The sequence below is a fragment of the Sus scrofa genome, chromosome 13 (assembly GCF_000003025.6).
Source record: "Sus scrofa isolate TJ Tabasco breed Duroc chromosome 13, Sscrofa11.1, whole genome shotgun sequence".
Taxonomy (NCBI): domain Eukaryota; kingdom Metazoa; phylum Chordata; class Mammalia; order Artiodactyla; family Suidae; genus Sus; species Sus scrofa.
The window spans coordinates 18,626,030-18,639,336 of NC_010455.5; positions in this window are offsets into that span (position 1 = coordinate 18,626,030).

Consider the following 13,307-nt stretch of genomic DNA (forward strand, 5'->3'; position numbering starts at 1 on the left):
TATGCTGCAGGAGCAGCCTTAGAAAAAGCAAAAAGACAAAAAAAAAAAAAAAACAAACCTAACTAGTATCCATGAAGACGCAGGTTCCATCCCTGGCCTTGCTCAGTGGGTTAAGGCTCTGGTGTTGCCTCGAGCTGTGGTGTAGGTCACAGATGCGGCTCAGATCTGGTGTTGCTATTGCTGTGGCTATGGTATAGGCTGGCAGCTGCAGTTCCAATTCAGCCCCTAGCCTGGGAACTTCCATATGCTGTAGGTGCGGCCTTCAAAAGAAAAACAGAAACAAAAAACAAGAGGCAAAAAGAAAAACTCACTGTGGCACAAAAGATTAGAAATCATACAATGTCTATAATAGAAGATCTGACTCATCTACCCAGTGGAGTGCTATGCAGCCGCAACTTTGACCTATACCACAGCTTGCAGAAACGCCAGATTCTCAACCCACGGAGCGAGGCCAGGGATCGAACCCTCATCTTGATGGCTACTAGTCAGGTTCTTAACCTGCTGAGCCACAAGAGTAACTCTGCAGCATTTTTTGCTGAGAGCAAATGAACATGAAGTTGGTGGTGTCTGTTTTGCCACCATGAAGAAGCAGGCTGCCTGGGAATGACGATGATTGAGAAGAAGAGGCAGGCAGGTGGTAAAGAGAGATCTCACCTACTCCTACTCCTGGGACCTACTCCAGTGGACCAGGGCATGCAGCAGGTCTGCCTCATCTCACACCCTCTCCCAGAGGTGTCCTGGAGCAGCTTCCACCAGCCCATGGGGGCCCATTGGCCACATCTCTTCCCAGCTCTGTCCTCAGTGACATCACGTGGGCAGTGTGAGAAAGGCCATGGGAGGAGTCTTTATACCATGGAAAAAGGCAAAGCTCCATATCAGGGCTTTCTCTCCAACTTTGAAAGCTGGTTGCTAGGTATTTACTCACACAACTACCTTGGACTTGCCTTCTGTTTAAGCCCTGCCACTGTGCTCACTTACATGCAGGCTTGAACAAGTACCTTGCTGAGATTTTCATCTCCTGCCCTGGCCTCTCTCGACCAGTTCAGCACTTCTATGGAGGAGAAGCCAATGCCCCCTGCAGTGATCTTTGATTAATAGTGAACAGGACCTGATGGACAAAGGTTTCCCTCTTTCATCCCCAAGGTGACAGTTTTGATATAAATTTCATCAGCCTTCTCAGAGGATAAAGCTGCCAGCCACCCTCAGTGATGATCAACTTGATAATGCATCCTTGTCCTGGTTTTTCCTGCATTCCTGCTTTTTCTTTTCCTTTTTCTTTTTCTTTCTTTTTTTTTTTTTTTTTTTTTTTTTTTTGCTGTGCCTCTGGCATGTGGAAGTTTCCAGGTCAGGGATCACATCCATGCCACAGCAGTGACAATGCCAGATTCTTAACCTCTAGGCCACCAGGGAACTCCCCTGCATCCTGCTTTCACTCATGTCTCCTGGGATCACATTCCCAAATAGAGGACTTACACGTAAGCTTTAATAATCAGTGCTGACTTCAAAGGAAGCAGCTAAGATTACAGCTTCTATAGAGTCTTTGTCTCCAGGTATAAGGAAAGGAATAAGATTCACCCCAGATTTGTGAAGATCCCCTCCAGAATTGCTTCTCCAATATACACATTTTTTTCTCAAGGTTGCCCACCCCAAATATCATTCCACTATCACTCCTTGCACAATGGTCTTGCTTGAAACCACCCCAATGTTATAAGCCATAGCTACTTCTGTTGACGGAAAGCCCCAATCAGACAAAGACAGCACATGGTAAAGGCATATGCACCAAAATTTCGCTGAGGCAAAGGGCTCCTGGGGTGGAAGAGTCTCTACTCTGAATAATCACAGGTGCAAGCCTGGTCAATAAAACTTCTGTTCAGAAAACACCTTGAGCCACTAGCTTCTACATGACAAAGACCTGGGATATTTGATAAATCCACCCCTCTCTAGCATTTGATCTTTTTTTTTTTTTAAATGAAATACAGTTGATTTATAATGTAGTTAGATGTATAGGAAGCATTTGATCTTTTTAATTTATGTATTTCTGGTATATAATTATAACCGTGAACTAAATTAAGCAATTTTGGAAGAAATTCATCACTTTCACCACAGTATTCTACTTAAAAAACTGGTTTTCTTCCACAATTTTGTGATCATTGAATTTTTGACCGATTGTTGTTAAAGGATAGTTTTGGGGGTTTTTTGGCCATGCCATAGCATGTGGAAATTCCTAGGCCAGGGATCAAACCTATACCATCAGCAGTGACCCAAGAAACAGCTGTGACAACACCAGGTCCCTAACTCGTTGAGCCACAAGGGAACTCCAAGGTTTGGGTTTTTTTTTGGGGGGGGGCAGGGACAGCGCTGTACCCATAGCATACAGAAGTTCCCAGGCCTGGGATCGAACCTGAGCTACAGCAGTGCAGCAGTGACCAGAGCCACTGCAGTGACAATACCAAATCCTTAATGCACTGCCCCACAAGGGAACGCTAAGGATAGGTTTTTTTAAACAGGGTAAAATCTTGACTCTCGTAACAATATAAAATAATGATAGGCCAATTTTTTTTAACTCATTAACAAATTAGAGGACTGATAGGATATTACTATGGTTCAACGGATAATTCAAAGAACCACGTATATAAGCAGCCAGTAATAACGAACTTACAAATTGATACAAAATTGGAAGAACACAGGGATCACAGGAATTCCGTTGCATTTCCACCTATCAAAATTGATATGCATGCCTATAGACAAGAACCATTTGCGTTGCCATCCGTTACCTACAATTATTGGATTTACAAAAGAACTCAAAGACAATGGAAGCACAGATACTCCATGGAATTAGAGGACCCAGCAGAGTGTGTTTAGACAATATCTTCCTGTTTTTCCTTGGAAGACACTCAGTAATTGTTTTGCTCCATTTCAATGTCTGTCATGTTTTCCCCTACGTTGTCAAGTCTAACCTCCTGATTTCACAGATAAAGGAGGCCTAGTATAGAGAACTAGTGGTTACCAGTGGGGAGAGGGAAAAGGGAAGGGGGAAATATGGGTAAGGGGTTAAGAGGTACAAAATACTTTGTATAAAATAAATAAGCTACAAGGAGATATACTACAGCACAGGGACTATTACCAACATTTTATAATAACTATGAATGGTTAAGATTTTAAAGTTGTGAATCACTATGTATATCTGAAATTTATTTAATATTGTAAATCGACTATATCTCGGTAAAAATAACTAATTTTTTTAAAAAGAAAAAGGAGGTTAAGATGAAAACAGCAGTTGTTATAATACATTTGCCACCAAGAAGGGCAATCATGTCAGAAGCTCAGGGTACTTGCTTCTCCAGGACGGTGCTGGACACTGGCCTCTCCAAGTAGGGCTGGACCTGTATTTCTTGCCTTCTCACAGCTTCCTTCTGTCACTATGTTCCTTTATTTCTACATGGACTCTGACCTCTCCCTTTGACCTGTTGCCTTTCATTTCCTAACATCATCGATCAGCCAGCCTCCTTCTTGCCCTGGGTCAGTGAGATGGTCTAGTCTGCCTGGTGACTTCACATAGCTAAGCTCAGCTCCTGTCATTCTGTTTATCAAACTCTAGATAAAATCAAAGCCTTATATGGTTTCTGCAGTGTATATGTGATAAACCTGAGGTCTAGAATCAGAAAACAAGAATTGTTTTTAATCCCACAAGCCAAAGTAGTACCTTTTCACACCTTGCTGGTTTCTCACCTTCTGTTTTCTCACAAAGTAGCTGAACAGAATACAAATCAGCAGGGGATGCCCACAGTAACTGGCAGCACTGCTATCTCTGGCTGAGACTGACCTGTCAATCCTCCCCTCCCCCTTCCCTCTGCCTGCTGGGGGCTGAGTCCTTCACAGAGTGGCCAGTGTATAGTAGAAATAGCCTTGACACATACTGCAGACCAAAAATGCTTTGAATCAAGGATAGCAGGAACATGAACTGCAAATCAAAACCACAATGAGGTATCACCTCACACCTGTCGGAACAGTAATCATCAAAAAGGTCACATAAATGTTGTTGAAAATGTGGAGTCAACTTGAAATCTTTGTATACTGTTAGTGGAAATGTAAATTGGTGCAGCCACTGTGGAAAACAGCATGGCGTTTACTCAAAAAACTAAAGACAGAACTACCATACAATCTAACAATCCCACTTCTGGACACCTATCTGGAGCAAAACATAATTCAAAATGAGATGAATGTACCCTGATGATCACAGCAGCACTATTTACAATAGCCAAGACAAGAAGCAACTTAAATGTCCATTGACAAGAGGATTGGATAAAGGAGATGTGGTACATATATACAGTGGGATATTGCTCAGCTATAAAAAAGAATGAAATGCCATTTGCAGCAACGTAGATGGACCTAGACAGCATTAGGCCAAGTGAAATAAGTCAGACAAGGACAAATACTGTATGTTATTACTTACAGGTGGAATCTAAAAAGTAAAACGGAGTTCCCGTCGTGGCGCAGTGGTTAACGAATCCGACTAGGAACCATGAGGTTGCGAGTTCGATCCCTGCCCTTGCTCAGTGGGTTAACGATCCGGCGTTGCCGTGAGCTGTGGTGTAGGTTGCAGATGTGGCTCGGATCCAGCGTTGCTGTGGCTCTGGCGTAGGCTGGTGGCTATAGCTCCGATTCGACCCCTAGCCTGGGAACCTCCATATGCTGCGGGAGCGGCCCAAGAAATAGCAAAAAGACAAAAAAAAAATAATAATAATAAATAAAAAAAATAAAAAGTAAAACAAACTAGCTAATATAACAAAACTGAGACAGAAATTTTTATGATCTATAAAATTTTAAATCACTATGTTGTACACCTGAAACTAATTTTTTCTTTTCTCTTTTTTTTTTTTTTAATTTTTGGCTGCCCCATGGCTTATGGAGTTCCTGGGCCAGGGATCAGATCTGAGCCATAGTTGCAACCTAAGCAGCAGCTGTGACAATGCCGGATCCTTAACCCACCGTGCCAGGCCAGGGATCGAGTGGTGTCCCAGAGTTCCCAAGACTCAACTAATCTCATTGTGCCACTGCTGGGACTTCTCAAACTAATACTATAAGTAAACTATATTTCAATGTTTGTTTGGGTTTTTTTTTTTTTTTTTTTGCCTCTCCACAGCATATGGAGCTCCCTGGCCAGGGATGAAATCCGAGCTGCAATTGCAACCTATGCCACAGCTTTGGCAATGCCAGATCCTCTAACCTATTGTGTGGGTGAGATCGAACCTGTGTCTTAGTTCTGAAGAGACAGTGCTGATTCCGTTGCGCCACAGCAGGAACTTCTATAGTTCAATTTTTAAAAAAAATTTAATGGAAGGGACAGGTAATAAAGCAAAATTTCATGACAGGAAATCAAATAAATGTTTGTTTGCAAGTGCACTGAGACAAGATGGAGAAGGTTGGGTCTGATTTCCCAGCATCTGCTACAATTAAGCAAGGTCCAGTGGCAGGCAGAGTTTATGAAATATCACTACAATGACCAAAGGAAGTAGATAGTAGCAAGGAGCCACAACAATTAAAGTTATCCATAGGAGAAAATATCTTGGGATTTATTTCATTTGAATTACTTGCTATAAATAGTGTGGCCATGGCCTCCTTGGACTGCCTAAGGAAAAGGATTTGTGGTCCTATTGTTTCTTCCTTCTGTTTTACTGATAAATGAAAGAGCAAAGGTAGAAGGCGTACTCGCAATTGCCAAAGCTCTGCGACTAATTCAGCTGGGCTGAGGAGGAGACATGAGACTGGCATGCACTGGCGTTTCGGCAGTCCAGAGAGAAAAGAGTCACAGAGAAGACATTAATACAGAAAAGCAGTGGCTAATCCATTCAGTAAATACATCCTTTCAACAAATACAGACTGAATGGAGGAGCAGAGAGACCACAACCAATCTCACTATGTGGTTACCTGTATATTGCTCAGACAAGCTTTTAAAATTTATATTGGAACTGGACCCAACAATGCTTAAACCTGATATTCCAAAGGGAGGTCTCAAAGCTAGCAGTCTTAAAATGCTGATCCTAAAGGTAGAATAACTTGTGATAGGGTGCCACCTAGTGGTCAGGGTTCCACCTAGTGGTCAGTGGTAAATTTATGTTTTCAAGGTAGGGCTCTGGGTACCCAACAGCCCAAAGGTCTAAACTTAACATACATCTGTAAGGAGAACCACACAGGGCATGCCCAAGGCCAATTCTGAGGCTTAGTAATGAAGAGGTCTTGGGACAAGTGCAGCAGTGGCTGTGGAAATGGGCAAATAGAAATGTGCAAAGGTTGTGAGAGGCATTTTCGAAGAATGGATGATGAAAGATCCATTCTAGGTTTTGACCCTGAATGCCTGTAGCCAGGCCATTCATCTGGTCTAAGGAGCTGCTGGGTGACCCCAGAGATTCTGAGGCACTGAGTCTTGTGCCAGGTCCACAGCTGGGAGTACAGGAATGCTGTGGACCAGCCTGTGTTTACCTGAGGTCAGGCAAGGGGATGTCCAGTCATGCTGAGGATGCATAAATGGTGCCCCACAATAAAAAACACCACAGTGTTTAGCCTCAGAATTGATGCAAGTCACTAGCCCAACACATAGCAGGTTGATACATACACACAGGAGTCTGGGCCTGGGAGGGTGGCTGAGCTTCCTGAAGACTGAATGTGACCCTGGTACCCCAATGTTCCCATCTGCGTTTCTCTCCCTCCCCACCCACCCCCATCCCCCACCAGCACACACATCTATGGTGAGATGTTTTAGGTTCTGAAGCTCGCACTTCTCTCCATCCCAAAGAATGCTGCTGGTCGACTTGTTTTCTGACTGCTGGTTTCCTTCTGGATCCCCAAGGTATGTAAAACCTTTAGATTTACCAAATAGAGCCACTGTGCTTGGCCTTCCTCCCCTCGCAGCCAACTACTGACATTCATCAATACAGCCCACAGCCAGCAATGAGGAAGTGAGGTTTTAGAAAACTACTATGTGCCTTGAGTAGAATGGGCTCTTCACCGTCTTAGAAGGTTCAGGGACATTTAAAACAGTTACTGCATCTCATCTCTTAATCGCAATGGCCTAGCAGTCCTAAATACAAAGTGAGAACTTGAAACAATTCACAATTGGGATTTATAGATATAATCTGCCTAATAAACTGTCAGTTCCCAAAGAAGGCCAGCCTAGAGTGAGACAGAGCAGGTTCTAGAAAGAAAAGTGACCATAAAAGAGAAGCCTTGCTTAATTTACTGAAAGGGTGTCTGCATTTGACTTTTCTTTCATTGGCTGCTTCTACTGACTAGCTATGTCTGTATGGCTATCATGCAATACAAGAGAAGTTGCATGTGGAAAGATATTAGTTTTTAACACTGTTAGAAAGAGCAAAAAATTGTAAAATATCTCAATGATCATTGCAGAGGACTGGCTATATCAATCAAGATACATCCATACACCATAGAGTACTAAGAAACCACTGAGAATAAAGAAGAGAAAACAATAACAGTACAAAAAGATATGAAAAGTAATGGTTTTCAAAACATTGCACGTCAGGTTATAAAGAACAGGGATCTTTGTGGGACAGGAAAGAAACAGGACTCTTTCATATGGCCTGTGTGACCAGGCACAGTCAGCCTCCTCCCTGCCCCATGAACCTCATTCTGTCCCTGTTCTCTCTGCTCAAGCCACAGTGAACCTATGTTCATCCCCCACACTCAGCAGGATCCCTCTCACCACAGAGCTTTTGCCCCTGTTCTTCCCTTTACCTCGTTAACTTCTCCCTTCAGATCTCAGCTTCTTCAGGCTTTCTCTGAGCCTCCTGACTCCTGAACTAGGACACATCCCCCAAATATGCACCCTCAGAACGGGATTTTTCTGCTCCTTCTACCTCTCATTTGTCGTAATAACATCTATTTATTTATTTATAATAACTATTCAAGTATATACACACATATGACTCTTTTCACTAATATCTATAGCCTCATTGCTCTGTAAGCAGACAAAGCCTGTGTGGAAACCAAAAATAAAACAAGATAGCAAAACCAATGACCAAGACAAACTCATATACAGAGAACAGATTAATAGTATCAGCAAGAAAGAAAAAATGAATAAATTAAACTCTCGAAATTAAAAATTTTTGTAGCAACATGGATGAAACTTAAGGGCATTTTGCTAAGTGAAATAAGTTAGACAAAGAAAAATACCATATGATCCTGTGTGTGTGTGTGTGCGTGCGTGTGTGTATGAAATTTAAAAAGAACAACAGGAGTTCCCCTGTGGTGCATCCGGTTAAGGACCCAGTATTATCACAGCAGTGGCTTGGGTCACTGCTATGGTGCGGGTTCGATCTCTGGTCTAGGAACTTCTGCATGCTGTGGGCATAGCCAAAAAAATAAATTAATTTTTTTTTTTAAAAAGAACAACAACAGGGAGCTCCTGTCATGGCTCAGTGGTTAATGAATCTGACTAGGAACCATGAGGTTGTGGGTTTGATCCCTGGCCTTGCTCAGTGGGTTAAGGATCCAGCGTTGCAGCAAGCTGTGGTGTAGGTCACAGACTCAGCTTGGATCTGGCATTGCTGTGGCTCTGGTGTAGGATGGTGGCTACAGTTCCGATTAGGCCCCTAGCTGGGAACTTCCATATGCCGTGGGTGTGGCCCTAAAAAGACAAAAAAAAAAAAAAGGAAAAAAGAAAAAAAGAATATAGATGTATAAATACACATTTATAACCAAATAGCTTTGCTATACCCCTGAAACTAACACAATATTGTTAATCAAGTATATTTTTATTTATTTTGAATTCTTTGCCATTTGCAGTAACAGAGATACATCTAGAGATTTTCATACTGAGTGAAATAAGTCATAAAGAGAAAGACAAATACCATATGATATCACTTATTTGTGGAATCTAAAATATGGTACAGGAGTTCCCGTCGTGGCGCAGTGGTTAACGAATCCGACTAGGAACCATGAGGTTGCGGGTTCGGTCCCTGCCCTTGCTCAGTGGGTTAAGGATCTGGCGTTGCCGTGAGCTGTGGTGTAGGTTGCAGACGGGGCTCGGATCCCGCGTTGCTGTGGCTCTGGCGTAGGCCGGTGGCTACAGCTCCGATTCAACCCCTAGCCTGGGAACCTCCATATGCCGCGGAAGTGGCCCAAGAGATAGCAACAACAACAAAAAGACAATCAATCAATCAATCAATCAATAATAATAAATAAATAAATAAATAAAATATGGTACAAATGAACCTATCTACAGAAACGAAAGACTCACAGACATGGAGAGCAGACTTGTGGCTGCCAAGTGGGAGAGAAAGGAAAGTGGGACAGACTGGGGGTTTGGGATTAACAGAGACAAACTAGTATGTATAGGATGGAAAAACAAGTTCCTACTGTATAGTATAGGGAACTACATCCAGTCTCTTGTAATAAAACATGATGAAAGATAATATAAGGAAGGGATATATATATACATATGACTGGGTCACTTTGCTGTACAGCAGAAAATGGCACAATATTGTAAATCAATTACACTTCAATAAAACTTTAAAAAATTAAATAAGCATGTCCTGGGAATGTTATGTACAGCATAGTATCTATAGTTAATAATACTGTATTGTATATTTGGAAGGAGCTAAGAGGGTACATCTTTTAGCTAAATTAGGGATTAAAGAGTTCCCATCATGGCTCAGTGGGTTTGTTCATTTCTTGACATTCCTAATTTGCACTGAGGTTGCACTATGCTTTTTGTTTGTTGGTTTTTCGTTTTTTAGGGCCGAACCCACGGCATGTGGAGGCTCCCAGGCTAGGGGTCCCGGAGCTACAGCTGCCGGCCTACACCACAGCCACAGCAACGCCAGATCCGAGCCACATTTGCCACCTACACCACAGCTCATGACGATGCTGGATCCTTAACCCACTGAGTGAAGCCAGGACTCGAACCCGAAACCTCATGGTTCCAGGTCAGATTCATTTCCGCTTCACCATGACGGGAACTTCACACTATGCTTTTTTTTAAACCGTTCTTTGACACTGGGTCAGTGCATGTGGCTGAATGTGTTTGGAGGCCAACTTAGAATATTCTTCAAATTCAGAAGAAATTAAATTCCTTTTTTCATGAACTTAATAGTTGAGGAAGCTCCACCTAGTATCCAGTTATACAAGGTAAAAATTTAAGAAAAATTTTGAGGACTGTTACCGTTGGGATTTTCATCATAGTCCTTTTCAGCTTTGGAAGAAACTGACAACAACTTTTTTTTTTTTTTTTTGGCTTTTTTTAGGGCTGTACCTGTGGCATATGGAGGTTCCCAGGCTAGGGTCTAATTGGAGCTTTAGCCACTGGCCTATGCCAAAGCCACAGCAATGCAGGATCTGAGCCATGTCTGCAACCTACACCACAGCTCATGGCAACCCCAGATCCTTAATCCAATGAGCAAGGCCAGGGATTGAACCTGCGTCCTCATGGATGCTAGTCAGATCCGTTAACCACTGAGCCACAACAGGAACTCCTGATAAAAGATTTTTATACTGATCATTTAAATAGGATGAAATTTCTAGAATACCTCCAAAGATGTCTTAAAAGACATTTTACCATCATATATTACAGCCACGTTCAGTTTATGCTGGTGGAGGGGAAAAATATGTAAATAGGCATCATAGTTTTCTTTGTTATGAGTTTGAAGGTGCCAGGCATAATTCTTTCACGAATTATGGTGATCTCTGGAATTTCATATTTAAAAAACCAAATCTGAGACTTTAACAAGGTTTGACATTTCCAGAAACACTATAGAATAGGAACGATGATCTAGGTTTATGTACCCCACACACAAATTGTTTGTTACCTTACTTCATGGCCTCTCCTCTCACAGCCTATGGGTGAAGAGAGTCACAACTAACAATTTAGGCGCACACATGAGGCATTTTCAAAGCATTTTCATGCAAATCTTAGTTTACCTCTTATGCCCCACCCCAAATCTGAGAGGTAGATGTTAACATCAATTTATAGATGAGGTACTGAATTTTAGAGGGCTGTTAGGCGAGTTTTCTAAGATTGCACAGCTATAAACACCCTGCATTCTCTGACTCTGGCATAGCTTTCCTTTCAAGTAGAAGAGTAGAAGTTCCTTTCAAGAGAGAAAGTTCCATGTACTCTTACTGCATAACCTTTCTTTTTTTTTTTTTTTTTTTTTTTTTTTTGTCTTTTTGTCATTTTCTTGGGCCGCTCCAGCGGCATAATGGAGGTTCCCAGGCTAGGGTTCGAATCGGAGCTGTAGCCACCGGCCTATGCCAGAGCCACAGCAATGCGGGATCCGAGCTGTGTCTGCAACCTACACCACAGCTCACAGCAACGCTGGATCCTTCCCCAACTGAGCAAGGCCAGGGATCGAACCCACAACCTCATGGTTCCTAGTCGGGTTCGTTAACCACTGAGCCATGACGGGAACTCCAGCATAACTCTTTTGAAAGGCTATCTTTAGTGAAGGTACCAATAATTATTTTAATTAATCGAATTAGTTTTTTTTCCAGTTTGGCTGCCTCAAGGCATATGGAGTTCCCAGGCAAGTGATCAGATCCGAACCACAGTTGTGACCTACACCACAGCTGCAGCCACTCTGGATCCTTAACCCGCTGTGCCAGGCCAGGGATCAAACCTGTGTCCTGGCGCTGCAGAGACACTGCCAATCCTGTTGTGCCATAGGGGACAGTCCGTCAATAATTATTTTAAAGTATAATCCAAATATGTGTTGAATTGTAGGCTATCTCTTAATGAGGGACATGTGTGTATCATGGCCACAGCACTTGTGTTGCAGCAGTCACTTACTCTACCTAGGCTTGACCCAAAACACTATGTGAAGCCCCAAAACACTATGTGAAGCCCCAAAACATTATGGCATTACCATTTAGCCAGTCTCTTTCCTGAAAGATTTTGTTTTGTTTTGTTTTTTGTCTTTTTGCCATTTCTTGGGCTACTCCGCAGCATATGGAGGTTCCCAGGCTAGGGGGTCGAATCGGAGTGGTAACCACCACCCTTGCCAGAGCCACAGCAACGCGGGATCCGAGCCTCGTCTGCAACCTACACCACAGCTCACGGCAACGCCAGATCCTTAACCCACTGAGCAAGGGCAGGGACCGAACCCGCAACCTCATGGTTCCTAGTCGGATTTGTTAACCACTGAGCCATGACAGGAACTCCTGAAAGATTTTGATAATGAGTTTGTTTTTGTTTTTGTTTTTTGTCTGTTTAGGGCCCCACCTGTGGCACATGGAGGTTCCCAGGCTACGGGGCTAATCGAAACTGTAGCGATGGACTACACCACAGCCACAGCAAGATAGGCTCCAAACTGAGTCTGCGACCTACACCACAGCTCACGACAATCCTGGATCCTTAACCCACTGAGCGAGGCCAGGGATTGAACCTGCGTCCTCATGGATGCCAGTCAGATTCAGTCAGCACAGGAAATCAGAGAATGAGTTTGTTTTTAATATTAAAGGCAAAACTTCTTGGAGTTCCTGTCATGGCTTAGTGAAAACAATATGACTAGGAACGATGAGATTGTGGGTTCAATCCCTGGCCTCGCTCGGGGGGTTAAGGATCCAGCATCGCCGTGGCTGTGACGTAGGCTGGCAACTACTACTCTGATTAGACCCCTAGCCTGGAATTCCATATGCCATGGGTGCGGCCCTAGAAAAGATAAATAAATAAATAATAAGGGATTAAAAGCATGGCAGAGATATAATAATGGACAATTGTGGGGGTTCTGTGCTGCACTGTGTTCCTATTGGCACACATGGAATAATTTTAATTTCAGAAAGATTAAGGACTGCAGTCGATTAAAACATATTGAATAAATTAAAAAACTGTGAGTTCAGAATAATTTTTTAGAAAAGAAATAGTCCTGGAGATTACTAAGACAACAACTACTCCTTGGAGAATTGATAATTATATGGAAAGAATTAAACACCTCTCCTGCCTTTCTGATATAGACTAAATTTCCGTGTAACTGAATATCTCTGTGGATAAGGGAGTTTTTTTAGTGCGGAAGATTTCTACCTAGGGCTGGGACTAGGGTAAAGTGAGTGAGACGCCTGGTCTATATATTTTATGGAGGCACTCAGCCCTGATTCTAGTTCCCAAATGCAGGTGTGTCCAAATTAGAAACTGTTTCAACCATGAGTGAAAAAGCTGATAAAGGCAGTGGTCATCAGCACTCCTAAAACCGTAAGAAGAAAGGCTGATGGCAACATATAAAAATTAGACTGCCTGGGTGGGGGGGCAGGGATAAATTAGAAGTTTGGGATTAATCCATGCATACTACTATATATAAAAT